Below are 27149 nucleotides of genomic sequence, written 5' to 3' on the forward strand. Positions count from 1 at the left end.
TCCCTAACCCAATGAAAGGGGTTTAGTTGTTCATAGCTCTGGAAATAGAAAACAAAGATGGAGAATACATCATAAACTGGAACTAGAAGAGCAGAGAAAGTAAATTATACAGAGAGTAGTTCCCAATTTCCAATCCCCTCAAAAAGCTCTTTCCTAATTCAAAACTACCCCTATATATACTACTCTTCTGATCTTCTAGTTGGTTCTTCAAGTCTTGGATATGGGCCTTTGAGTTTGAAGTAGTTATACTCTTCAGTGGGCTTAGCTTTACTTGCAGAGAGAAAGTGTGAAGTAGGCAGGGTGTTTAGCTCAGGACGTTAGTGGCGTTAACGTTAAGTGAGAGTGTGGGTTCAAGAACGTTAGTGACAATCACCTTTTTCACTAACGTTCCTCACCCAGGGATGATCCATGTTAACTTCAACGTTAGTGGCACTAACGTGACCACTAACGTTGCCTCTTGGTCCTTCGCACACGTTATTGGGACTCACCTTTTCCAATAACGTTGAGAGTCTTCCCTTCCCCCTACGTTAGAGTCCACGTTAACTAGGTTAACGTGGCTCTTAACGTAAGCTTGCCAATCCTTCGAGAACGTTAGTGACACTTACCTTTGTCACTAACGTTCTAATGTGCCCTACTTCCCACGTTAGAGTCCACGTTAACTAGGTTAACGTGGCTTCTAACGTAGCAATGATAGCCATTTCCAACGTTAGTGACAAAGGCGAGTGTCACTAACGTTGGCTCATCATTCCCTTATCCACATTAGCTTCCACGTTAACTAAGTTAACGTGGGAGTTAACGTTGCTCACATTGGCTCATTCCAACGTTAGTGACAAAGGTGAGTGTCACTAACGTTGGCGATTCTTGCTCCCTCCATGTTAGCTTCCACGTTAACTAAGTTAACGTGGGAGTTAACGTGACTCATTGTGGCTTAGCTCAACGTTAGTGACAAAGGTAAGTGTCACTAACATTGGCTTCTCTTTTGCTTCTCAACGTTAGAGTCCACGTTAACTGAGTTAACGTGGCTCTTAACGTGGCCAATTGTGAGCTTGGTCCAACGTTAGTGACAAAGTTAAGTGTCACTAACGTTGGCTTCATTTCTTTCTTCCACGTTAGAGTTCACGTTAACTTAGTTAATGTGACTCTTAACGTGGGCTATTATGGCTTCGAGAGCGTTATTGACGATTACTTTTCTCATTAACTTTGCAAGTTAGCTCCCATTCCACGTTAGAGGTCACGTTAGTTAGACTAACGTGGCTGCTAACGTGGTTCTTCCTTGCTTCCTTTGTCCTGAAATCAAGCAATAAAGTGCATCAAAGCTCTAGTCCCAGTCATGGGAAATGCATCATCCAATTTGTCATTCAATTCATGCAAAATCCTCATGAAATCATGTAAAGTACACAATGTATGCTTGAATCAAGATGTAAGTGAAATTCTACCCAAAACTTGCTTATTCCCTAAGAAAATGCATGAAACTACCCTAAAAACAATAAAGAAAAGGTCAGTGAAACTGGCCAAAATGCCCTGGCATCACAAATCCAAGTAGTGCGAGATTTCTCTTATGTGTTTTTGGAAGACATACCTGAGTTTCCTCCTCGAAGAGAGATTGAGTTCAACATCGACTTAGTACCTGGAGCTGGACCAATTTCGGTAGCCTTGATAAACCACTATTTTATGGTTTATATTGTGCTTAATTGTATGGTTTTATCAATTCTTTACCCACTTATTCATATGATTGGCATGCATTTATATTTTCTTCCTAAAATTATTACATGATGAATATTTGCTTCCTAAAGACTTTTAATTATGTATTTTAATTCTCCTTCATTCCATTAGATGCCGTGATCTGTGTGTTAAGTGTTTCAGGCTTTATAGGGCATGAATTACTTGGGGATTGGAAAGGAAGCTTGCAAAAATGGAAGGAACACAAGAAATTGAGGAGATGACCAGCGAGAAGTGACGTGGACGCATGGCTCACGCGACCGCACGGCATAGAGGAATCGCAATGACGCGGATGCATGGCTCACGCGACCGCGCGGATTGGAACTGCACAAGTGACGGGGAGGCGTGGACAACGCGCACGCATGGCAAGGCAAAACGCCAAATGACGCGACTGCATGAATGACGCGATCGCGTGACATGCGCGATCTGCAGAATCTGCAGAATTCGCTGGGGGCAATTTTGGGCCCTGTTTTGACCCAATTTTCGGCACAGAAAAGCAGACTAGAGCCAAGGAACATGGAGAACGAAAACAACAATTCATTACAGACAATTCTCAGTTTTAGATCTAGTTTTACTCCTCTTCTAGGTTTTTCTCTCTGCACATTCATAGTTCTTAGGATTTATTTTTATTACTTTTCGCATTGGGATATTGAGAAGAGTTATTACCTCCGTCAAGACTTCGTCATTCTCGTTTGTTTTATTTACCTGTCTCTTACTCTTCCATGTCCTTTGTTTACTCAGAATTATTATTGGATTATTTTTAGAGTTTATTAATACAAGAACTATTTTTATTTCTAATTGATCCCCTTGATTATTATTTATCATGTTTTTCTATATTTCCCTTTCCTATGTTATGAATTCTACATTTACAATGAGTGAGTAGTTCCATAACTTGGATGGGAGTTGATTGAAGGGAAGACCTTGAGTTGGAATGCTTAAAAGAAAAATTGTAATTGGGTTTATTGTTGGATTGCCCTCTAGTCACTGGCACCAATCCTTTTCAATTGAGCGGATTGGAACTTGTGAATAGAAACAGCTTTCCAACTTGCTTGACTTTCCCTTACCTAGTAAGGGATAACTAAACAGAACAACCCTCAATTTTCAATTAATCTTGAGAGTACTTCAACAAGAATAGGGCTTCCAACTAATCTACTCCCAGTCAAGGTTTTTATTTAAAATTACATAAATTCTCCAATTTAATTTCCCGTTATTCGACTCAAACCATTTTTGAAAACATCTGATTAATAAAATAGCACATCTCTCTGCAACTCGTTGGGAGATGACCTGGGAATCATACTCCCAGTATTTTAATTTAAATTTTGTGACAACCCTTCTAAATTGATAAGCAAATTTCTGGTTGGTTAAGAACTGTACTTGCAACGTATCTCTTCTAATAATTTCTTAACTCGCCAATTTCCACCACGTCAATTTTTGTCGCCGTTGCCGGGGAGTTGCAATAGAGTGCTAAAGTTATTAATTGGAATTTATTTATTTGCATTTTATATTATTTTGCTACTATGAGCTTCATGTTTCTTTCGTTAAATGACGCGTTCACTTCCTGATCCAAGCTTGCCAGTATTCGATCCTGAGATTGAAAGAACTATTTCACGAATAAGGCAAGCTCGGCGTCAGTTAGTCCTCTCTGAGGACGGATCTGAAACGTCACTTGAGGAAGAAACAGTCTCCCTTTCTGCTGATTCGGTTGATTTACGTGAAGGTGACATGGCAGCACCTAGGAGAATTACTATCTAGGAGGCTGGAGCCCCTGATTTTTCAATGCAACCGTTTCAAGCGCATCACACAGTGGTGGCTACAGACTTTGAAATAAAAATAGCACTGCTCAATTTGATGCCCAAGTTTCATGGCTTATCTGCTCAAGAGCCTATCAAGCACCTTAGAGACTTCCAAGCAGCCTGTTCTACTGTCAGGCGTGATGGTGCAGATGAAACTTCAATTTTGTTAAAAAAATCCTTCTCATTCTCTCTTGAGGGAAAGGTGAAAGAGTGGTATTACACTCAACCCGCAGCAACTGTATCCGACTGGGATACACTTAGAAGAGAATTTTTGGAAAAAAATTTTCCAGCTAAAGTTACTGATAAACAGAGGAAAGACATCTCCATGATTGTTCATGATGAATCTGAGACTCTCTATGAATACTGGGAGTGCTTCAACAACCTTCTGGAAGCATGCCCCCACCATATGATTAACAAGATAGTGTTGCTCGGCTACGTCACTCAGGGTATGAGGCCCCAAGATAAGACCACATTGGAAAGTGCTAGCAATGGATCTATGAAAAAGTACAAGACCACTGATGAGGCATGGCAATTGATCAGCGACTTAGCTGAATCTACTCGGAATCACAGGAAGAAACAAGGCCGTTCAAACACTGTTGCAGAAGTATCCTCTAGCAGAGAGACTGCTGCTCTAACTCAGAGTATCTGTGAAATAACCAACTTACTGAAGCAGATGCAATTGAATCAACAACAAAGTCAGCAAGCTCAACCTTCTCCTCCACAGCAAAGCCAACAGTTAGTTCCACAGAGAGTTTGCAGAATCTATGCTGATTATAGCCATTATACTGATGAATGTCTGCAGCTCCAGTAAGAAGATAACACTGTGACAGCCACTCATAACTTCTATGACTGCCCCAACCAAGGGTACAATCAAGGTGGCAGTTATAGCCATGGATGGCAGGACAATTCTAACCAGAATTGGAGAGATATTTCTAACCAGAATTGGAGGGACAACAATAACAGAGGAGGCAGAGACAATCAGGGAAATCAGAGGTAGAATAATAACAACAACAGACAGCAGAACCAGAACCAGCCATACAGAGCACCTCACCTGAGGCAATGCCAAGGACCACTGAATAACCAACAGCAGACCTCTCAGATCACTTATCCTTCTTCATCTGCTAATGATTAGTTACTACAATCTATTGATCGGAGACAACAGGCCATGGAAAATAACCTTAATTCTACTCTAAATGGTCTGAACTCTACCTTGCAAGCTCTTATCTCACAGATTGGATCAATGAATAACTCCAATAACCAGCCTTTGAGCTCCAGTGGAATCCCCTCTCAACCATTACCCAATCCAAAGGGTGGCATTAATGCCATCACCCTAAGGTCCAGAACCACACTGGAGGAGAGGAATCAGGAGGAGCCAAACCCACCAGAACACGCCTCAGCTGAAGAGGTGGTGGAGGTAGAAGATGTTGAAGAGGGAGAGGACATACAGGACATGGTTGATGAAGAAGAAGTTCAACCACGGGAAGAAGCACCAGAGAATGCTGAAGCTGTGAAGGACACCATTCCCATTCCATTTCCACAACTTGCAAGGAAGCCTAGGAAGCAGCTGGAACCTGATCCCAAAATGGTAGAAATATTCAAAAAGGTTGAGGTAACTGTTCCCCTTTTTGATGTTATTCAGCAGGTACCTAAGTATGCAAAGTTTCTAATAGATTTATGTATACATAAATACAAAATTAATGAATTAGAAACTATTCCTTTAGGTAGTTCTATATCTGCTTTAATGGGAGGTATACCTGAAAAGTGTAGTGATCCAGGTCCATGTATGGTTAATTGTGTTATTGGTGGTGTGATATTTTCTGACTGCATGTGTGATTTAGGAGCATGTGTTAGTATAATGCCTTTGTCTATATATGATAATTTGAGGCTCCCTCCCTTAAAAAGGTCGGCAGCTCATTTTGTGTTAGCAGATAAAAGCATTATTACAGTGGCTGGAGTTGCTGAAGATGTATTAGTGGGCATTAAGGGGCTCACCTTTTCCATTGATTTTTATATCCTGGAGATGCCCCAAAATGACTCAGAAAAGCCATCATCAATCCTACTTGGAAGACCATTCCTGAAGACCTCAAAGTTCAAATTGAATGCTTTTTCAGGAACATACTCTTTTGAAATAGATGGCCGAGTAGTAATCTTCAATCTAAATGGAGCTATGAAGCATCCTCCGGAGGATCATTCTATCCTCCAGTGTGACATCATAGATGAAACCGTGGCTGAAGTTCACCAGGAGGAATTTGAAGAGAGGTACATAGGACAAGGTCCAAGTGTGGGGACATTCTCAGAGGACAGTGAAAGTGCTTTACCATTGTTACCAGCTCCAGACACCCCAGAGCCTGACCATGAGCAGAAGTTAGAATTGAAACCTCTCCCTCCACACCTCAAATATGCTTACCTTGAGGACAAGTAGAAGTTTCCTGTTATCATTGCAAGGGAACTCACTTCTCAACAAGAAGAGCAGTTACTTAGTGTGCTGAGGAGGCACAAGAAGGCAATTGGTTGGAGTTTGGCAGACATAGTAGGCATCAACCCTCAAGTTTGTGAGCACAGAATATTTTTAGAAGAGGGAGCAAAGCCTGTCCGTCAACCCCAGAGAAGACTGAACCCCACTATCTTAGAGGTTGTCAAGAAGGAAGTGACCAGACTACTGGAGGCAGATATCATCTACCCCATCTCAGACAGTGAATGGGTAAGCCCAGTACAAGTGGTGCCCAAGAAGTCTGGAGTCACTATAGTGAAGAATGAGCATGGAGAGCTCATGGCAACCAGAGTTCAGAACGCCTGGAGGGTCTGCATTGACTACAGACGCCTAAACCAGGCCACTCGTAAGGATCACTATCCTCTTCCATTCATTGATCAAATGCTGGATCGCCTGTCAGGTAAATCACATTATTGTTTCTTAGATGGTTACACAGGCTATTTCCAGATTCATATAGCTCCTGAAGATCAGGAAAAGACAACTTTTACATGTCCTTTTGGGACTTATGCTTATAAGAGAATGCCATTTGGCTTGTGCAATGCACCTGCTACTTTCCAAAGGTGCATGATGAGTCTTTTCTCTGATCTTATTGAGGACTGTATGGAGGTTTTTATGGATGATTTTAGTGTATATGGTGACTCATTTACTCTTTGCTTGGATAGTTTATCTAGAGTATTTGATAGATGTGTCAATACAAACCTTGTATTGAATTTTAAAAAATGTCACTTTATGGTCAAACAAGGGATTGTACTAGGACATGTTGTGTCTAATACTGGCATTTCTGTAGATCCAGCAAAGGTGGATGTTATTTCTAGTTTACCTTACCCCTCTTCCGTAAGGGAAGTCCGTTCGTTTCTTGGCCATGCAGGTTTTTACAGGAAATTCATTAAGGACTTTAGTAAGGTGGCACTTCCCTTATCCAGACTATTGCAAAAAGATATTGAGTTCGAGTTTAGTGAGGATTGCAAACAAGCGTTTGATAAGCTGAAGACTGCCCTGACTCAAGCTCCAATTGTGAGAGGACCAGACTGGAGTCAGCCATTTGAAATAATGTGCGATGCTTCCAACCATGCAGTAGGTGCAGCACTGGCTCAGCGTAAAGGTAAGGACCCCTTTGTAATTGCTTATGTGTCTAAAACTTTAGATGCCGCTCAGTCTAATTATACTACTACTGAGAAAGAGCTTCTTGCTATTATTTTTGCTCTGGATAAATTTTGAGCCTATTTACTTGGTATGAAAGTAGTAGTGTACTCAGACCACGCAGCTCTAAAGTATCTATTAGCTAAAAAGGAATCCAAACCAAGGCTTATACATTGGATACTACTACTACAAGAATTTGATTTAGAAATTAAGGATAGGAGTGGTAACCAGAATCTAGTGGCAGACCACTTGAGTCGCCTTGAGCACATTAAACATGACTCCACTCCTATAGCAGATAATTTCCCATTTGATAACCTGCAAGCAGTATCTGAGGTAGTCCCTTGGTATGCACCTGTAGCTAATTATCTAGTTAGCCGCACTTTTCCTCCAAACTTTACTAAGCATCAAAGAGACAAGCTGAAAAGCGAGTCTAAATATTATATATGGGATGACCCATATTTATGGAGATGTGACGCTGACCAGGTAATTAGACGATGTGTGCCTCAATTAAAATTTCAGTCCATTTTAGAGGCCTGCCACTCATCTGAGAGAGGAGGACATTTTGGCCCTCAAAGAACAGCTAGAAAAATCCTAGACTTTGGATTCTGGTGGCTACTCTTTTTAGAGACGCTGCTGAATTTTGTAAATCTTGTTTCCCATGCCAAAAATTTGGTAATATATCCATGAGGGATGAGATGCCTCAACAAATTATGCTTTTCTATGAAGTTTTTGATGTTTAGGGCATTGACTTCATGGGTCCATTTCCAAATTCTAATGGTTATTTTTATATATTGTTAGCTGTGGATTATGTTTCCAAATGGGTGGAAGCAATTCCTACCCGCACTGATGATGCTAACAATGTTGTTTCCTTTGTTAGAAACCACATTATTTGTCGCTTTGGATCCCCACGAGCAATCGTGAGCGATCAAGGCACCCATTTTTGTAACAGTAGACTAACAGTATTAATGAAGAAGCATGGGATAATTCATAAAGTTGCAACCGCCTACCATTCTCAGACTAATGGGCAAGCCGAGGTGTCAAACAGAGAGATAAAGCGTATATTGCAGAAGATAGTCAAACCTCATAGGAGAGACTGGAGCACCAGGCTACAAGATGCACTTTGGGCATACAGAACAGCATACAAGACACCCATTGGAATAAGTCCTTTCTGCTTAGTTTATGGAAAAGCCTGTCATCTCCCAGTTGAAGTAGAGCACAAAGCCTTTTGGGCAATAAAAGAGTTGCAACATGGAATTTGAAACAGCCGGAGCTGAAAGGAAATTGCAACTGCAAGAATTAGAAAGCCTTCGCCTGGAAGCTTATGAGAACTCAAGGTTGTACAAGGAGAAGATGAAGGCTGTACATGATAAGCACATCAAGAGGAGAGAGTTCCAACCTGGGGACTTAGTCCTCCTTTACAAATCTAGACTGAGGCTCATGCCAGGCAAGTTGAGATCAAGATGGAAAGGTCTATACAGAGTAGAAAAGGCTGAACCGCACGGAGTTTTTCACCTAAGTCATCCTTCAAGCTCTGAACTCATCAAAGTTAATAGACATCGTTTAAAGCTGTACCATGGCGAGAAGTTGAAGAAAAACAAGGAGCTCGAGATCTTCCTCTTGGAAGATCCACATATAGCCGAAGACTGAGCTAATGGAGCGTCCAACTTACGGACGTTAAAGCAAAGTGCTAGGTGGGAGACAACCCACCATGGTATGATCGTTCTTTTCCTTATTTGCAGTTTTCCTTTTCAATAACTCTTTTCCTTATTCGCACATTTAACTTGCATCTGCATTTGCATATTTTTATTTAAAAAAAAAATTTCACGCGACACGACCACATCAATGACGCGTCCGCATCGCAGGTAGCTCAGAAAGAATAAGAAAGCGAACAGAAAGTCACGCAGGAGCGTGGCTGGAGGCGTGCCTTTGGCACAAATCGCCCCACGTGACCGCGTCACTCACGCGGCCACGTGACCTGAAAATCGACGTGAAAAGGGTGCATAGCCAAAAGTTATGCTGGAGTGGTGCTGGACTAGCGCTAGACGCACAGCCCTTACAGCCATTAACAAGGTTTTTCTTTTCTTCTTCCTTCCTTACTTTTCCATTATCTTTCCTATTTCTATATTTTCTTCTTTTCTTTTCTTTTTACTTTCATTATCCATATTTTCTTTTTCTTTCTTTTTTTTCTTTTAATTGGTGTTAGAAATTTAATTAAGATATTATTTCTCATTATATGCTTGTGAATTGTTGCATAATTGTTTGGCAATTATATATTACTTTTTAAAGGGTTGCTTGCATGTTCAAATTATTATTTTCAATAGTTTATTCCTCATGCATGCTACGTGTTTGTGAAAAAGCCCATATAGCATTATGCATTTTCTACATTATTCTATTCTACTATTCAATGCTTGCTTTTCATAAATTCCCTTTACTATTTTATTAATTTAATTTAATTGTCAATACAAACGCGATGGTTAGTTTGTTACAAGTGATAACATATTTAACAAATTAAATGCTTGATCTATGCTACTCATGCCTTTGCCTGCATGCCAATAAACACCTTGCATTTAATTGTCATCAAATGCACTTTCTATATTTCCATTGGTGAACTTTTCACATGTAGTCATGACCATGTGTTAACGACATCCCCTTTACCGTGCATTGATTATCACTTATACCATCCTCTTCCTTTCTCTGTCCCTTTGAACTCATGTTACTTTCTTTTTCCCTTTTCAGGATGGCCACCAAGAAAGGAAAAGAGAAAGCTACTCCCAAACCACCAGCAAGAAGAGGAACAAAAAGAGCATTAGTGGCAGAGCCTTCTTCAACTGCAGTCAAACCCTCAACAAAAAGAATTAAGAGGATTATAAAGGTTGATGAAAAAGAAAAAGCCTTCCCAACAAAGGACACTGCGCGATTTCCCAATCGCTACTGTGAGCAGATATTCCCTATCCTGGCAGGACGGAGCTACAACAACGAATACCTTCTTATCCTCCCGCCCAATATTGCTACCTTTGTTGAGCCGCAAATTGAACGAAGACAATGGGATTTCCTCCAAAGACAGCCAAGGCAGGTTAATCTTTCTTGGGTAGTTGAGTTCTACTCTAATTTCCACCTGCCAATTCTGCAGTCTGTCTATGTACGTCAAAAGCAAGTCCCCAATATAGAAGAGGCCATTCAACAAGCTCTAGATCTTCCCCCTACTCCAGAAGGATTGGACGCCTTTCAAGAAGCCTTACTCAAGCGCCAGATGTACCAATTTGACTGGGACGCCGTTCTTAGAGTTATCGCACTACCTGGCAGCAGATGGATCTACGGATACCACCATTCCCGTCCTAAGGGAATATCGGCTTCAGCACTTACCTTGGAGGCTCGCGTATGGGCACAGATCATGTAGCACTACGTCTTTCCGAGCACTCACGAATCCTCTTTCACTGCAGACATGGCCGTTCTACTATGGTGCATCCTTACAGACCAGCCTCTGAACCTACCAAGACACATTCGGAATGCCATGGGACAGGTACAGATTGCGGGCAACTTACCTTTTTTTGCCTTGGTCTCAGATCTCATCTCAGCATCCGGAGTTTCCTACAGTGCTGGGGACACCAAAGCCATGCTTCCACGGGATGATCAGTACGTCCCTAACGGGAAATATATTAGACTTTCAGCAGCCACTACTAGCCAGCCTATCGAACCGGCTGAGGACATTCCTCCTTCCACACCACAAGCACCTACAACAACCCAACTGCTCCATCAGATACTAGAAAAGTTAGATCGGCAGGAACAAAAAGCAAAGCTAAGAGAGCACCGTAACAAGCGCCGATTCACATACCTTAAGGAGCTGATTATGGGAAAATTCAAGGACTCAGACACCCCGGACTCCACTTCCTTTACCAGCATAGGGAGCCATGACGGTTCCGACTGTGGAGATACTGCCACCAGCCCACCTTTGTTCCTGACAGATGGCACCGAGGACGGTGCAATGCCTTAAGTGTGGGGAGGTCGGTCAGTACCTGACTTCCGAAGGTAATTTCTCTTCCCTAACACCAATAAATTAGGATATTTAGTTAGTTTTGCTTTTTTAGAATAGGATAAATTACATAGTAATAGATTAGTTGCATGCATGTTCTACTTAATTGAAAAGACAATAAGTTTCTTCTAAGACCCTATTTTTAGAATAAAATTTCACTAATTTTTATCAAACTTGTATGTTAAATTTGCTTGAAGTTGTATTTGGAACATGGTTTTTGAGCTAAAGAATACACAACCTGTGAGATTTTGAGCTTATTTTCATGGTTGCATTATTTAACCATAATTATTTTATTCTTGTGTGTTTACTTCTCCATGATTGTAATCTATATTTTGTTTCATCCTATATGTCCAATGTTTAATATATTTATATGCTTGCATATGATTGAGGCCATTACTTGTTTAAACTCACTTATCCAAATTAAGCCTACCCTTTCAATTACCTTTGTTAGCCACCTTGAGCCTTTAAACCCCATTTGTTCTGTATTTTACCACATTACTAGTCTTAAACGGAAAAACAATTATATATCCCAATTGAATCTTTGGTTAGCTTAAGATAGAATTGTGTGTGTTAATTAAGTATGGAAAATTGTGGGAACAAAAGATAAGGAGGGAATGTGTCATGATAATATGATGGGAATTTGGGTACCTACTCATGTGAAACTATAAGAATTAAAAATCTATGTGCATTGATTAGCTATGTTTATTTTTAGTTTATGTTGAAAAAAAATAAAAAATATTCAATAAATAATTAAGGGGACAAAATTACCCCAATGCTAAGTTAAGAATTCAAAGATCAATGCATGTATGATAAAATTAAAATAAAAAGTTGATACATGAGTATGGAATGTGAAAGAGAAATTTTGGGTAGCTGGGTGTGAATTTTAAGTTATATAGAATATATATATGTTGGGTTGAAGCTTGGGTTAATTAAAGATTCGATTTATAAGCTTACTTAGCCATATATGTACCCTTACCCTTACCTTGACCCCATTACAACCTTGAAAAGACCTCATGATGTTTGCATTAATATATTAAATGTTGTTGATTGGTTAGGTGAAGAACAAAAATTAGAAAGAATGATTAGAGAAGGATAGAGTGATTCCCCTATAAACTAGAGAGATTAGAGTGTCCATACATCATCAGTAAGGGTTCGATGCTTAAATTCTATGTTCCCTGCTTTCATGAGCTACCTTCTTGCATTTTTATCTGTTCTTACTATATAAGAATTGAATTAGTGGAGCTTAATTTGTGATTGTCTCGAAGAACCTATTTACTTTTGATCAAGTAGACAAGAATCATATAGTTGCATTCATATACATAGGTTGTATTGCATTACCTGAGTTTTACATGTTCCTACTCATTTATTTTATCTCCTTCAACTAAGCATGAGGACATGCTAATGTTTAAGTGTGGGGAGGTTGATAAACCACTATTTTATGGTTTATATTGTGCTTAATTGTATGGTTTTATCAATTCTTTACCCACTTATTCATATGATTGGCATGCATTTATATTTCCTTCCTAAAATTATTACATGATTGAATATTTGCTTCCTAAAGACTTTTAATTATGTATTTTAATTCTCTTTCATTCCATTAGATGCCGTGATCTGTGTGTTAAGTGTTTCAGGCTTTATAGGGCATGAATGACTTGGGGATTGGAAAGGAAGCTTGCAAAAATGGAAGGAACACAAGAAATTGAGGAGATGACCAGCGAGAAGTGACGCGGACGCATGGCTCAGGCGACCGCGCGACATAGAGGAAATCGCAGTGACGCGGACGCATGGCTCACGCGACCGCGCGGATTGGAACTGCACAAGTGACGCGGAGGCGTAGACAACGCACACGCGTGGCAAGGCAAAACGCCGAATGACGCGACCGCGTGAATGACGCGATCGCGTGACATGCGCGATCTGCAGAATCTGCAGAATTTGCTGGGGGCGATTTTGGGCCCTGTTTTGACCCAATTTTCGGCCCAGAAAAGCAGACTAGAGCCAAGGAACATGGAGAAACGAAAACAACAATTCATTACAGACAATTCTCAGTTTTAGATCTAGTTTTACTCCTCTTCTAGGTTTTTCTCTCTGCACATTCATAGTTCTTAGGATTTATTTTTATTACTTTTTGCATTGGGATATTGAGAAGAGTTATTACCTCCGTCAAGACTTCGTCATTCTCGTTTGTTTTATTTACCTGTCTCTTACTCTTCCATGTCCTTTGTTTACTCAGAATTATTATTGGATTATTTTTAGAGTTTATTAATACAAGAACTATTTTTATTTCTAATTGATCCCCTTGATTATTATTTATCATGTCTTTCTATATTTCCCTTTCCTATGTTATGAATTCTACATTTACAATGAGCGAGTAGTTCCATAACTTGGATGGGAGTTGATTGAAGGGAAGACCTTGAGTTGGAATGCTTAAAAGAAAAATTGTAATTGGGTTTATTGTTGGATTGCCCTCTAGTCACTGGCACCAATCCTTTTCAATTGAGCGGATTGGAACTTGTGAATAGAAACAGCTTTCCAACTTGCTTGACTTTCCCTTACCTAGTAAGGGATAACTAAACAGAACAACCCTCAATTATCAATTAATCTTGAGAGTACTTCAACAAGAATAGGGCTTTCAACTAATCTACTCCCAGTCAAGGTTTTTATTTAAAATTACATAAATTCTCCAATTTAATTTCCTGTTATTCGACTCAAACCATTTTTGAAAACATCTGATTAATAAAATAGCACATCTCTCTGCAACTCGTTGGGAGACGACCTGGGACTCATACTCCCAGTATTTTAATTTAAATTTTATGACAACCCTTCTAAATTGATCAGCAGATTTCTGGTTGGTTAAGAACTGTACTTGCAACGTATCTCTTCTAATAATTTCTTAACTCGCCAATTTCCGCCACGTCAAGCATCCTACCGTATGTCTCCATTAGAACTGGCAAAATTGAAGAAGCAGTTGGAAAAACTGTTAAAGAAAGTGGTTTTGTTCGTCTAAGTGTGTAACCTTTGAGAGCCCTAGTGTTAGTAGTAAAGAAGAATGATGGAGGAATAAGACTGTGCATAGACTACCAACAGATGAACAAGGTTACAGTTAAGAACAAGTACCCACTTCCTCGGATAGATGATCTAATGGATCAGCTGAAAGGTGCTACAATATTTTCAAAAATTGACCTGTGATTGGGTTATCATCATATTCGAATAAAGGAATCAGATATACCAAAGATAGTGTTAAGAACGTGATACAGTCATTACGAGTATACGATTATGTCGTTTGGACTAATTAATGCTCTGGCAATCTTCATGGACTACATGAACCACATTTTTCGACCATACCTAGACCAGTTCGTGGTAGTGTTCATAAGTGATATCCTAGTTTATTCCAAGACTGAGGAAGAGCATGAAGAGCATCTGAGAATAGTGTTGCAAATACTGAGAGACCAGAAGTTGTATGCAAAGTTGTCAAAGTGCAAATTCTGGACAAATAAGGTGGAATTCTTAGAACACGTGATTTCTCGAGAAGGAATAATCGTAAATCTCTCAAAGATCGAAGCAGTGGTTCAGTGGAAGCAGCCTGAGACAGTCACAGAAGTTCAAAGTTTTCTAGTTTTAGCTGGTTATTACTGGCGATTCATACAGGGGTTTTCTCAGATAGCCCTACCGCTCACCCGCCTCACTCGAAAAGAAGTACCATTTGAATGGACAAAAGAGTGTGAAAGAAGTTTTGAGGTGTTGAAGGAAAAACTAACAACTACACCAGTATTGATACTACCAGATTCCCAAGAACCTTTTGAGGTATATTGTGTTGCTTCTTTGAAAGGATTGGGATGCGTGATGATGCAACACAAGAATGTGATAGCATATGCGTCAAGGCAGTTGAGACTCCACGAGAAGAATTACCTTACTCATGATCTTGAGTTGGCAACAGTGGTGTTTGCGCTCAAGATATGGAGACATTATTTATATGGGGCTCAGTTAAAAATTTTCTCTAATCATGAGAGTTTGAAGTACATCTTTAAAAAGAAAGACCTTAACATAAGACAACGTTGATAGATGGAATTTCTGAGGATTATGATTTCAAGCTGAGTTATTATCTAGAAAAGGCGAACATAATCGTGGATGCTCTAAGTCGTAAGAATTTAAGTATTTTGACGGAGGCCCGTCAGAGTAAATTTTTTATGCATTTGGGCACGACCAAGATATACCAAGATTTGAAGAGTATGTTCTGGTGGTTGGGACTAAAGACAGATGTGACAGAATATGTATCTAAATGCCTGACTTGTCAGAAGATTAAGGCAAAACATCAAAAACCCTTAGGAAGATTACAACCTTTATAAGTGCCTCAATAGAAATGGGAGAGAATCACTATGGACTTTGTCACTGGATTACCGAGGATGTCGGTTGGGCATGATGCTATATGGGTTATAGTGGACAGATTGACAAAATTGCCTCATTTTCTTTCGATCAAAGCTAACTATACATTGGAAAAGCTTGTGCATTTGTACATTCAAGAAGTGGTGCGACTACATACAATACCTTTTGCAATTGTTTTCGACAGAGATCCAAGATTTACATCAAGGTTTTAAGGAGCTTTTCAGAAAGCTTTTGGCACAGAGCTATATCTAAGTATAGCTTATCACCCACAGACAGATGGATACTCAGAACGAATGATTCAGACATTAGAAGATATGCTGAGATCATGTGTAATGGAAGAGCAGGGAAACCGGGACAAGCAATTGCCACTGGTAGAATTCACCTACAACAATAGTTATTACCAGAATATTGGAATGGCCCATATGAAGCTCTTTATGGACGACAATGTCAATCTTCGCTGTGTTGGCATTAAGAAGAAAAATATAGTGCGTTGAGTCCGGATTTGGTGTAGGAAACAACCACGCAGATCAAGAAGATTCGCAAAAAGATTCAGACGACACAGAGTCGACAAAAGTGCTATACCGATAATAGACGTAAGCCTTTAGAATTTAGGGAAAGTGAACATGTTCTCTTAAAAGCAAGTCCTACTACTGGTATAGGTCGCACCCTTAGAACCAAAAAGATAAACCCTAGGTACGTGGGTCCTTTTCAGATCCTTAGGAGGGTTAGTCCAATTGTGTATCAAATAGCTCTTCCACCTTCCCTGTCCAACCTTCATGATATTTTTCATGTCTCTCAACTTAAGAAATATAATCCCGACGAGCGTCATTTCTTGCGACCCGTGACAGTAGAATTGCAGAACGATCTAACATACCCAACAACACCGGTCGAGATTGTCGATAAGAGTGATAAGCAACTACGAGGCAAAATGGTTTCTTTGGTCAAAGTAACGTGGGGACGCAACCCTGAAGCTGGGCATACCTGGGAGCTAGAAGATGAGATGCGAGAAGACAATCCTCACCTATTTACAGGTAAACAAAATTTTGAGGGAAAAATTTTCATTAAAGAAGGTAAAATGTAACATCCTGGATTTTGCATTGGAATCACGTATCCGAGTTTTACGTTTTGTTCGCATAACATCTATGATAAGTTTTTCTGTGATCTTTAAATAAAATAAATAATAATTTAATATTAATATTATGTTATTATTTAATTTTATTTGATGAAAGATGATCACTTGATATTGGACCCGGAAGATTTAAAAAGCTTGGCTTTACTAATGTCATTTACATTAGTAATTTACTCAATCTTTATTCTAATTAAATACCACCATTTGAGATAATCATTTGAGTTTTTACCATGCCCAATTACCTTAATTACCTTCCATGATATTTAAGAATTAACCTCGCTGACTCAGTAGTTTAAAATCACGACAGGTAGCACTTAATGCGCCACGTGTTGCGACTTATGCCTCCTTCCCTTTGATTAAGTGACACTTAGTCACTAATCATGTGATATATAAAGCATGAATCCTCTCTCTCTCTCCTTCAAGAATAGCCAAAGCCATGCATCAGAGGAATGGAAGATTTTTGTTGATTTCTAAACTTCCGAGCTTGATTTCTTGAGATCTATGACCCTTACAAAAATTCAGATCCGATAGAAGTGACCGTATCTTCATCCTCTATACGGTAACGTGTATTTTGTTTGGTAGATTTGGTGCGTGAAACTGGCTCCACAATATTCGCACAGATAGACCGGAAAGTAATGGATATCTTGCATATCTTAGTCAGGTAGATAGAAAATACGGTTTGTCACGAAAAACGCATAAAACAGATAAATAAATAAAACATTACTCTATAGATGTGAACTCAGTGATGAGAGAACGGTTGAGACTTCGGAGATGCTTCTTCCTTCTGGATCAACTTTTCGTGCCATCTACTCCAACTTCTGATTGATTCATTCCATGGGAGGCTGTAAGTGACTAACGCCGGGTCAGCGGTCATTAATCTCCTCAGCTTCAGACCAAACGTCGGGTGAGCAGTCATCCAATCTGAAGGAGGGTGAAGCTCTAGTAGTCTATTCCATTGGTGATCCTACTAAAAGTGCCACAGACAAGGTCGAATCTTTCGGATCAGAAAACGCTGCTCTAAGGATTCTAGCCTATACCACAAAGGCCCTAATCGCCCCGTACCTTGGCTGAACTGATGTCTCGAGAAGTCCCCAATGAAGTCGTGGATTAGCCGTCTAAGAGATGTATAATCAAGCTTGTGGTTCAATACTATCCCGTCAAGGACTCGCAAGAACCCATGTGAATAGGGATGACGGTCAAGTTACACTCCCAATTCGTTAGGATGAAGAACTGGTGCACCAAATTGTAATTTACACTTTTCATAACTCCGCACAACTAACCAGCAAGTGCACTGGGTCGTCCAAGTAATACCTTACGTGAGTAAAGGTCGATCCCACGGAGATTGTCGGCTTGAAGCAAGCTATGGTCATCTTGTAGATCTCAGTCAGGTGGATTCAAATGGTTATGAAGTTTTGATAATTAAAAGATAAATAAAACATAAAATAAGATAGAGATACTTATGTGATTCATTGGTGGGAATTTCAGATAAGCGTTTGGAGATGCTTTGTTGCTTCTAAACCTCTGCTTCACTATTGTCTTCTTCCAATCATGCGTGCTCCCTTCCATGGCAAGCTGTATGATCCTCTCGGATGAAAAATACCAGGTACGATCTCTGCACGGCTAATCAACTGTCGGATTTCTCGTCTCGGATGAAAAATACCAAGTACAGCTACCGCACGGCTAATCATCTGTCGGTTCCCGCTAGCGTCGGAATAGGACCCTTGTCCTTTTACACACTGTCACTGCGCCCAACATTCGCAAGTTTGAAGCTCGTCACAGTCATCCCTTCCTAGATCCTACTCGGAATACCACAGACAAGGTTCAGACTTTCTGGATCTCAGGAATGCTGCCAATGGTTCTAGCATCTACCACAAAGATTCTGATCTCATGGACTCAGTCTGTGGATGAGAGACCCAAGAGATACGCACTCAAGCTGTCACCCAATGACTACGTTGAGCTCAGATAGAACGGAAGTGGTTGTCAGGCACGCGTTCATAGAATTGAGAATAATGATGAGTGTCACGGATCATATCATTCTCCAGATTGAAGTACGAGTGAGTATCTTAGAATAGAATCAAGCGTGATTGAATAGAAAACAATAGTAATTGCATTAATTCATGAAGAACAGCAGAGCTCCACACCTTAATCTATCAGGTGTAGAAACTCCACCGTAGAAAATACGTAAGTGAAAAAGGTCTAGGCATGGCCATGAGGCCAGCCTCCAAAACGTGAACAATGCTCTCTAAAGTATGATAAAAGATCGTTGAATACAATAGTAAAAAGTGCTTTTTATACTAAACTAGTTACTAGGGTTTACAGAAAATAAGTAACTAAGTGCAGATAGTACAGAAATCCACTTCCGGGGCCCACATGGTGTGTGTTTGGGCTGAGCATTGAAGCTTTCACGTGCATAGGCTGTTCTTAGAGTTATACGCCAGCTTGGGTGCCAGTTTGGGCGTTTAACTCCAGTTTTGGTGCCAGTTCTGACGTTTTACGCTAGAAAGTTTTTTGCTGGCTTTTAGCGCCAGTTTGGGCCATCAAATCTCGGGCAAAGTATGGACTATTATATATTGCTGAAAAGCCCAAGATGTCTACTTTCCAACGCAATTGAGAGCTGCGCCAATTGGACTTCTTTAGCTCTAGAAAATCCACTTCGAGTGCAGGAGGGTTAGAATCCAATAGCATCTGCAGCCCTTTTTCAGCCTCTGAATCAGATTTTTGCTCAGGTCCCTCAATTTCAGCCAGAAAATACCTGAAATCACAAAAAACACACAAACTCATAGTAAAGTCCAGAAATGTGATTTTTGCATAAAAACTAATAAAAATATAATAAAAAGTAACTAAAACATGCTAAAAATTATGTAAAAACAATGCCAAAAAGGGTATAAATTATCCGCTCATCACAACACCAAACTTAAATTGTTGCTTGTCCCCAAGCAACTAAAAAAAATAGGATAAAAAGAAGAGAAAATACAATAAATTCCAAAATTATCAAGGAAGATTAGTTTTAATTAGATGAGCGGGGCTAGTAGCTTTTTTGCTTCTGAACAGTTTTGGCATCTCACTTTACCCTTTGAAGTTCAGAATGATTGGCATCCATAGGAACTCAGAATTCAGATAGTGTTATTGATTCTCTTAGTTCAGTATTGTTGATTCTTGAACACAGCTACTTTATGAGTCTTGGCCGTTGATGAGCGGATAATTTATACGCTTTTTGGCATTGTTTTTAGTATGTTTTTAGTAGGATCTAGTTACTTTTAGGGATGTTTTCATTAGTTTTTATGTTAAATTCACATTTCTGGACTTTACTATGAGTTTGTGTGTTTTTCTGTGATTTCAGGTATTTTCTGGCTGAAATTGAGGGACTTGAGCAAAAATCAGATTCAGAGGTTGAAAAAGGACTGCTAATGCTGTTGGATTCTGACCTCCCTGTACTCAAAGTGGATTTTCTGGAGCTATGGAACTCGAAATGGCGCGCTTCTAATTGCGTTGGAAAGTAGAAATCCAGGGCTTTCCAGCAATATATAATAGTCCATACTTTGGCCAAGAATAGATGACGTAAACTGGCGTTCAACGCCAGCTTTCTACCCAAATCTGGCGTCCAGCGCCAGAAAAGGAGCCAAAACCAGAGTTGAACGCCCAAACTGGCACTAAAGCTGGCGTTCAACTCCAAGGAGGACCTCTAAACGTGCAACACTCAAGCTCAGCCCAAACACACACCAAGTGGGCCCAGGAAGTGGATTTATGCATCAATTACTTACTCATGTAAACCCTAGTAGCTAGTTTATTATAAATAGGACCTTTTACTATTGTATTAGACATCTTTGGATCTTTGGATTACCTTATGATCCTTTGATCACGTTTTAGGGGGCTGGCCATCTCGGCCATGCCTGGACCTCTCACTTATGTATTTTCAACGGTAGAGTTTCTACACTCCATAGATTAAGGTGTGGAGCTCTGCTGTTCCTCAAAGATTAATGCAAAGTACTACTGTTTTCTATTCAATTCATCTTATTTTGCTTCTAAGATATCCATTCGCACCCAAGAACGTGATGAAGGTGATGATTATGTGTGACGCTCATCACCATTCTCCCCTATGAACACGTGCCTGACAAACACTTCTATTCTACATGAAATAAGCTAGAATGAATATCTCTTAGATCTCCTAACAGGAATCTTCGTGGCGTAAGCTAGAATGATGGTGGCATTCAAGAGAATCCGGAAAGTCTAAACCTTGTCTATGGTATTCCGAGTAGGATTCAATTATTGAATGACTGTGACGAGCTTCAAACTCGCGAGTGCTGGGCGTTAGTGACAGACGCAAAAGGAGGGTGAATCCTATTCCAGCATGATCGAGAACCGACAGATGAATAGCCGTGCCGTGACAGGGTGCGTGAGCATATTATTCACTGAGAGGATAAGATGAAGCCATTGACAAGGGTGATACCTCCAGACGATTAGCCGTGCCGTGACAGGGCATTGGATCATTTTTCCGAGAGATGACCGAAAGTAGCCATTGACAGTGGTGATGTATCACATAAAGCCAGCTATGGAAAGGAGTAAGACTGATTGGATGAAGATAGCAGGAAAGCAGAGGTTCAGAGGAACGAAAAGCATCTCCATTCGCTTATCTGAAATTTCTACCAATGATTTACATAAGTACCTCTATCCCTATTCTATTATTTATTATTCGAAAACACCATTATCAATTTATATCTGCCTAACTGAGATTTGCAAGGTGACCATAGCTTGCTTCATACCAACAATCTCCGTGGGATTCGACCCTTACTCACGTAAGGTATTACTTGGACGACCCAGTGCACTTGCTGGTTAGTTGTATCGAAGTTGTGAACCATGGTATTGGTACCATGTTCTTGGCGCCATTGCCAGAGAAAGAAAGAGCCATGAATTTTACATAATTAAAGTGTAATCACGATTACGCGTACCAAGTTGCTCACGTTGCCAGGGATTGTTCGAGCCTAGACATCACAATTTCGTGCACCAAGTTTTTGGCGCCGTTGCCGTGGATTGTTCGAGTTTGGACAACTGACGGTTCATCTTGTTGCTCAGATTAGGTAATTTTCTTTTTGTTTTCTTTTCAAAAAAAAAATTTCTCAAAAATATTTCTAAAATTTTCTCATCTGTTTTCGAAAAAAAAAAGATAAAAATAAAAATGTTTTCAAAAATATATTTTTCTTCAAAATTTTTAAGAATGAATTCTAGTGTTTCATGATGATTTGTTGAAGCCTGGCTGGCTGTAAGCCATGTCTAATTTTTGGACTGGGGTTTCAACTTACCATCACAAATGAAGAGATTCTCACACACTTAGTTGCTCTATACATGAAAAGTATCCATATCTGCTGAAGCTTGGCTGGCCATTGGCCATGTCTAGTGTTTTGGACTGAAGCTTTCATTGAAAGCTTGGCTGGCTAGTGAGCCATGTCTAATTCCTGGACTGAAGTTTTAGACTAACATGGCAAGATTCCTAGAATTCATGATAAAAATTTTGGAATCCTTATTTTTTCTTTTTCATATAATTTTCGAAAAAAAAATCCAAAAAAATTAGAAAATCATAAAAATCAAAAATATTTTTGTGTTTCTTGTTTGAATCTTGAGTCATATCATAAGTTTGGTGTCACTTGTATATGCATCTTGCATTTTTTGAAAATATCATGCATTCATAGTGTTCTTCATGATCTTCAAGTTGTTCTTGGTAAGTCTTCTTGTTTGATCTTTGCATTTTCATGTTTTGTGTCTTTTCTTGTTTTTCATATGCATTCTTGAATTCTTAGTGTCTAAGCATTAAAGAATTCTAAGTTTGGTGTCTTGCATGTTTTCTTTGCATTAAAAATTTTTCAAAATTGTGTCTATGATGTTCATCTTGACATTCATAGTGTTCTTGGTGTTCATCTTGACATTCATAGCATTCTTGCATGCATCACATGTTTTGATCTAAAAATTTCATGCATTGCATAATTTTCATGTTTTTCATAAAAATTTCAAAAATAAAAAAAAATATCTTTCCCATTTTTTCTCATCAAATTCGAAAATTTGGATTGACTTTTTCAAAAATTTTTAAAATCAAGTTGTTTCTCATGAGTCAAATCAAATTTTCAATTTGAAAATCTTATCTTTTTCAAAATCTTTTTCAAAAATCAAATCTTTTTCAAAATTTTTAGTTATTTTCGAAAATTCAAAAAAATATTTTTCAAAAATCTTTTTCTTATTTTTATATCAAATTTTCGAAACTAACATAATCAATTAATGTTTTGATTCAAAAATTTGAAGTTTGTTACTTCCTTGTTAAGAAAAATTCAAACTTTAAATTCTAGAATCATATCTTGTGATTTCTTATGAATCAAGTCATTAATTGTGATTTTAAAAATCAAATCTTTTTCAAAAACTAATTTCTATCATATCTTTTTAAAAATGTCTTCTCATCTTATCTTTTTCAAAAATTTGATTTCAAAATATCTTTTCTAACTTCCTAACTTCCTATCTTTTCAAAATTTGTTTCAACTAACTAACTAACTTTTTGTTTGTTTCTTACCTTTTTCAAAACCACCTAACTAACTCTCTCTCTCTCATTTTCGAAAATATCTTCCCCCTTTTTCAAAATCTCTTTTTAATTTATTAATTATTTTAATTTTTAATTTTTAAATCTTAATTTTCGAAAAAAAAAATACTAACATTTTTCAAAAACCATTTTCAAAAATCACTAACTCCTTTTCAAAAATAATTTTCGAAAATTCCTTCTTTCTCTCTCATCTTATTCTATTTATTTATTCATCTACTAACATCTCTTCCTCACATCATCACCAAATTCGAACCCCCTCTTCTATCTGTGTTCGAATTTCCTCTTCTTTTCTTCTACTAACAATAAGGAACCTCTTTACTGTGACATAGAGGATTCCTCTTCTTTTCTTTTTCTCTCCTCTTTCTTATGAGCAGGGACAGAGAAAAAGGCATTCTTGTTGAAGCTGATCCAGAACCTGAAAGGACTCTGAAGAGAAAATTAAGAGAAGCTAAATTACAACAACCCAGAGACAACTTGATTGAAAATTTCGAACAAGTAAAGGAGATGGCAGCCGAACCCAACAACAATGCAAGGAAGATGCTTGGTGACTTTACTGCACCAAATTCCAATTTACATGGAAGAAGCATCTCCATTCTTGCCATTGAAGCAAACAACTTTGAGCTGAAACCTCAATTAGTTTCTCTGATGCAGCAGAACTGCAAGTTTCATGGACTTCCATCTGAAGATCCTTTTCAGTTCTTAACTGAATTCTTGCAGATATGTGATACTGTTAAGACTAATGGAGTAGATCCTGAAGTCTACAGGCTCATGCTTTTCCCTTTTGCTGTAAGAGACAGAGCTAGATTATGGTTGGATTCTCAACCCAAAGACAGCCTGAACTCTTGGGATACGCTGGTCACGGCTTTCTTAGCCAAGTACTTTCCTCCTCAAAAGCTGAGCAAGCTTAGAGCTGACGTTCAAACCTTCAGACAGAAAGAAGGTGAATCCCTCTATGAAGCTTGGGAAAGATACAAACAGTTGACCAAAAAGTGTCCTTCTGACATGCTTTCAGAATGGACCATCCTGGATATATTCTATGATGGTTTATCTGAGCTATCAAAGATGTCACTGGACACTTCTGCAGGTGGATCCATTCACCTAAAGAAAACGCCTGCAGAAGCTCAAGAATTCATTGACATGGTTGCTAATAACCAGTTCATGTACACTTCTAAAAGGAATCCTATGAGTAATGGGACGCCTATGAAGAAGGGAGTTCTTGAAGTTGATACTCTAAATGCCATATTGGCTCAGAATAAAATATTGACTCAGCAAGTCAATATGATCTCTCAGAGTCTGCATGGAATGCAAGCTGCATCCAACAGTACTCAAGAGGCTTCTTATGAAGAAGAAGCTTATGATCCTGAGAACCCTGCAATAGCAGAGGTGAATTACTTAGGTGAACCTTATGGAAACACCTATAACTCATCATGGAGAAATCATCCAAATTTCTCATGGAAGGATCAAAAGCCTCAACAAGGCTTTAATAATGGTGGAAGAAACAGGTTTAACAATAATAAACCTTTTCCATCATCCACTCAGCAACAGACAGAGAACTCTGAACAAAATGCTTCTAACTTAGCAAATCTAGTCTCTGATCTATCCAAAGCCACTGTGAGCTTCATGAATGAAACAAGGTATTCCATTAGAAATTTGGAAGCACAAGTGGGCCAGCTGAGTAAAAGGATCACTGAAATCCCTCCCAGTACTCTCCCAAGCAATACAGAAGAGAACCCAAAAGGAGAGTGCAAGGCCATTGACATAAGCACCATGGCCGAACCTACAAGGGGAGTGGAGAACGTGAATCCCAAGGAGGAAGACCTCCTGGGACGTCCAGTGATCAATAAGGAGCTTCCCTCTAAGGAACCAAAGGACTCTGAGGCTCATCTAGAGACCATAGAGATTCCATTGAACCTCCTTATGCCCTTCATGAGCTCTGATGAGTATTCCTCTTCTGAAGAGAATGAGGATGTTACTGAAGAGCAAACTGCCAAGTTTCTTGGTGCAATCATGAAGCTGAATGCCAAATTATTTGGCATTGATACTTGGGAAGTTGAACCTCCCTTGTTCATCAATGAACTAAGTGATCTGAATCAACTGACATTACCTCAGAAGAGACAGGATCCTGGAAAGTTCATAATACCCTATACCATAGGCACCACGATCTTTAAGGCTCTGTGTGACCTTGGTTCAGGAATAAACCTCATGCCCCTCTCTGTAATAGAGAAACTGGGAATCTATGGGGTGCAAGCTGCTAAAATCTCATTAGAGATGGCAGACAGTTCAAGAAAACAGGCTTATGGACAAGTAGAGGACGTGTTAGTAAAGGTTGAAGGCCTTTACATCCCTGCTGATTTCATAGTCCTGGATACTGGAAAGGAAGAGGATAAATCCATCATCCTAGGAAGACCTTTCCTGGCCACAGCAAGAGCTGTGATTGATGTTGACAGAGGTGAAATATTCCTTCAATGGAATGAGGACTCCCTTGTGTTTAAAACTCAAGGATCTCCCTCTGTAACCATGGAGAGGAAGCAGAAAAAGCTTCTCTCCAAGCAGAGTCAACCAGAGCCCCCACAGTCAAACTCTAAGTTTGGTGTTGGGAGGCCACAACCAAACTCTAAGTTTGGTGTTGAACTCCCATATCCAAACTCTAAGTTTGGTGTTGGAGAGTCTCAACAAAGCTCTGCACATCTGTGAGGCTCCATGAGAGCCCACTGTCAAGCTATTGACATTAAAGAAGCGCTTGTTGGGAGGCAACCCAATGTTTATCTAATTCTCATTTTTATTGTTTTTCATGTTTTCTTAGGTTCATGATCATGTGGAGTCACAAAATAAATATAAAAATTGAAAACGGAATCAAAAACAGCAGAAAAAAAAAAATCACACCCTGGAGGAGCATCTGTCTGGCGTTCAGCGCCAGAACAGAGCATGGTTCTGGCGCTGAACGCCCAAAATGGGCAGCTTCTGGGTGCTGAACGCCAGAACAGGCATGGTTTTGGCGTTCAACACCAGAAATGGCACACAAATGGGCGTTGAACGCCCAAAATGGCCACCAACCTGGCGCTGAACGCCCAGAGTTGGGTACAAAGGCATTTTTTACATGCCTAATGGGTGCAGGGATGTAAATCCTTGAACACCTCAGGATCTGTGGACCCCACAGGATCCACTCAGGATCTGTGGATCCCACAAGATCCCCACCTACCTCCACTCACTCCTTCTCACCACTCTCTTTCACACAACCCCATAAACACTCTTCCCCAAAAACCCTTCACCAATCACCTCAAACTCTCTTCCCCATCACCTCTTCACCACTCACATCCATCCACTCTTCCCCATAAACCTACCTCATAAACTCCACCTACCTTCAAAATTCAAAACCAATTTCCCACCCAAACCCACCCATATGGCCGAACCTTAACCCCCCTCCCTTCCCTATATAAAGACCTCCATTCTTCATCAAATTCACACAACACACCCCTCTACACTCCTCTTGGCCGAAACCACATCTCCCTCTCCCTCTCTATATTTCTTCTTCTTCTTCTTCTATTCTTTTGTTTATTACTCGAGGGCGAGCAATATTCTAAGTTTAGTGTGGTAAAAAGCATAGCTTTTTTGTTTTTCCATTACCATTGATGGCACCCAAGACCGGAGAAACCTCTAGAAAGAGGAAAGGGAAGACAAAAGCTTCCATCAAGGGTCTATAGCTCAGTGGTAGAACATTTGACTGCAAATCAAGAGATCCCTGAGATACCTCAGGGGATACATTTTCTTCCACACAACTACTAGGAAGCAACTAAGGGTGGAACATCAAGAGCACTCCATCATCCTTCATGAAATCAGAAAAGATCTAAAAAGCAATGAAGGAGGAGCAGCAAAGACAAGGAAGAGACATA

The 27149-nt window shown here is 39.5% G+C and overlaps 1 non-coding gene across 1 annotated transcript; it reads right to left on the bottom strand.

Annotated features, from left to right (window-relative positions):
- Window positions 1–24159: 24159 nt before the first annotated feature.
- Window positions 24160–24267, bottom strand: LOC112731149 (small nucleolar RNA R71). The gene has a single exon (XR_003166940.1). It is a non-coding gene; the product is annotated as a small nucleolar RNA R71 (small nucleolar RNA).
- Window positions 24268–27149: the final 2882 nt, after the last annotated feature.

Source organism: Arachis hypogaea, chromosome 12, assembly GCF_003086295.3.
Source record: "Arachis hypogaea cultivar Tifrunner chromosome 12, arahy.Tifrunner.gnm2.J5K5, whole genome shotgun sequence".
NCBI lineage: Eukaryota > Viridiplantae > Streptophyta > Magnoliopsida > Fabales > Fabaceae > Arachis > Arachis hypogaea.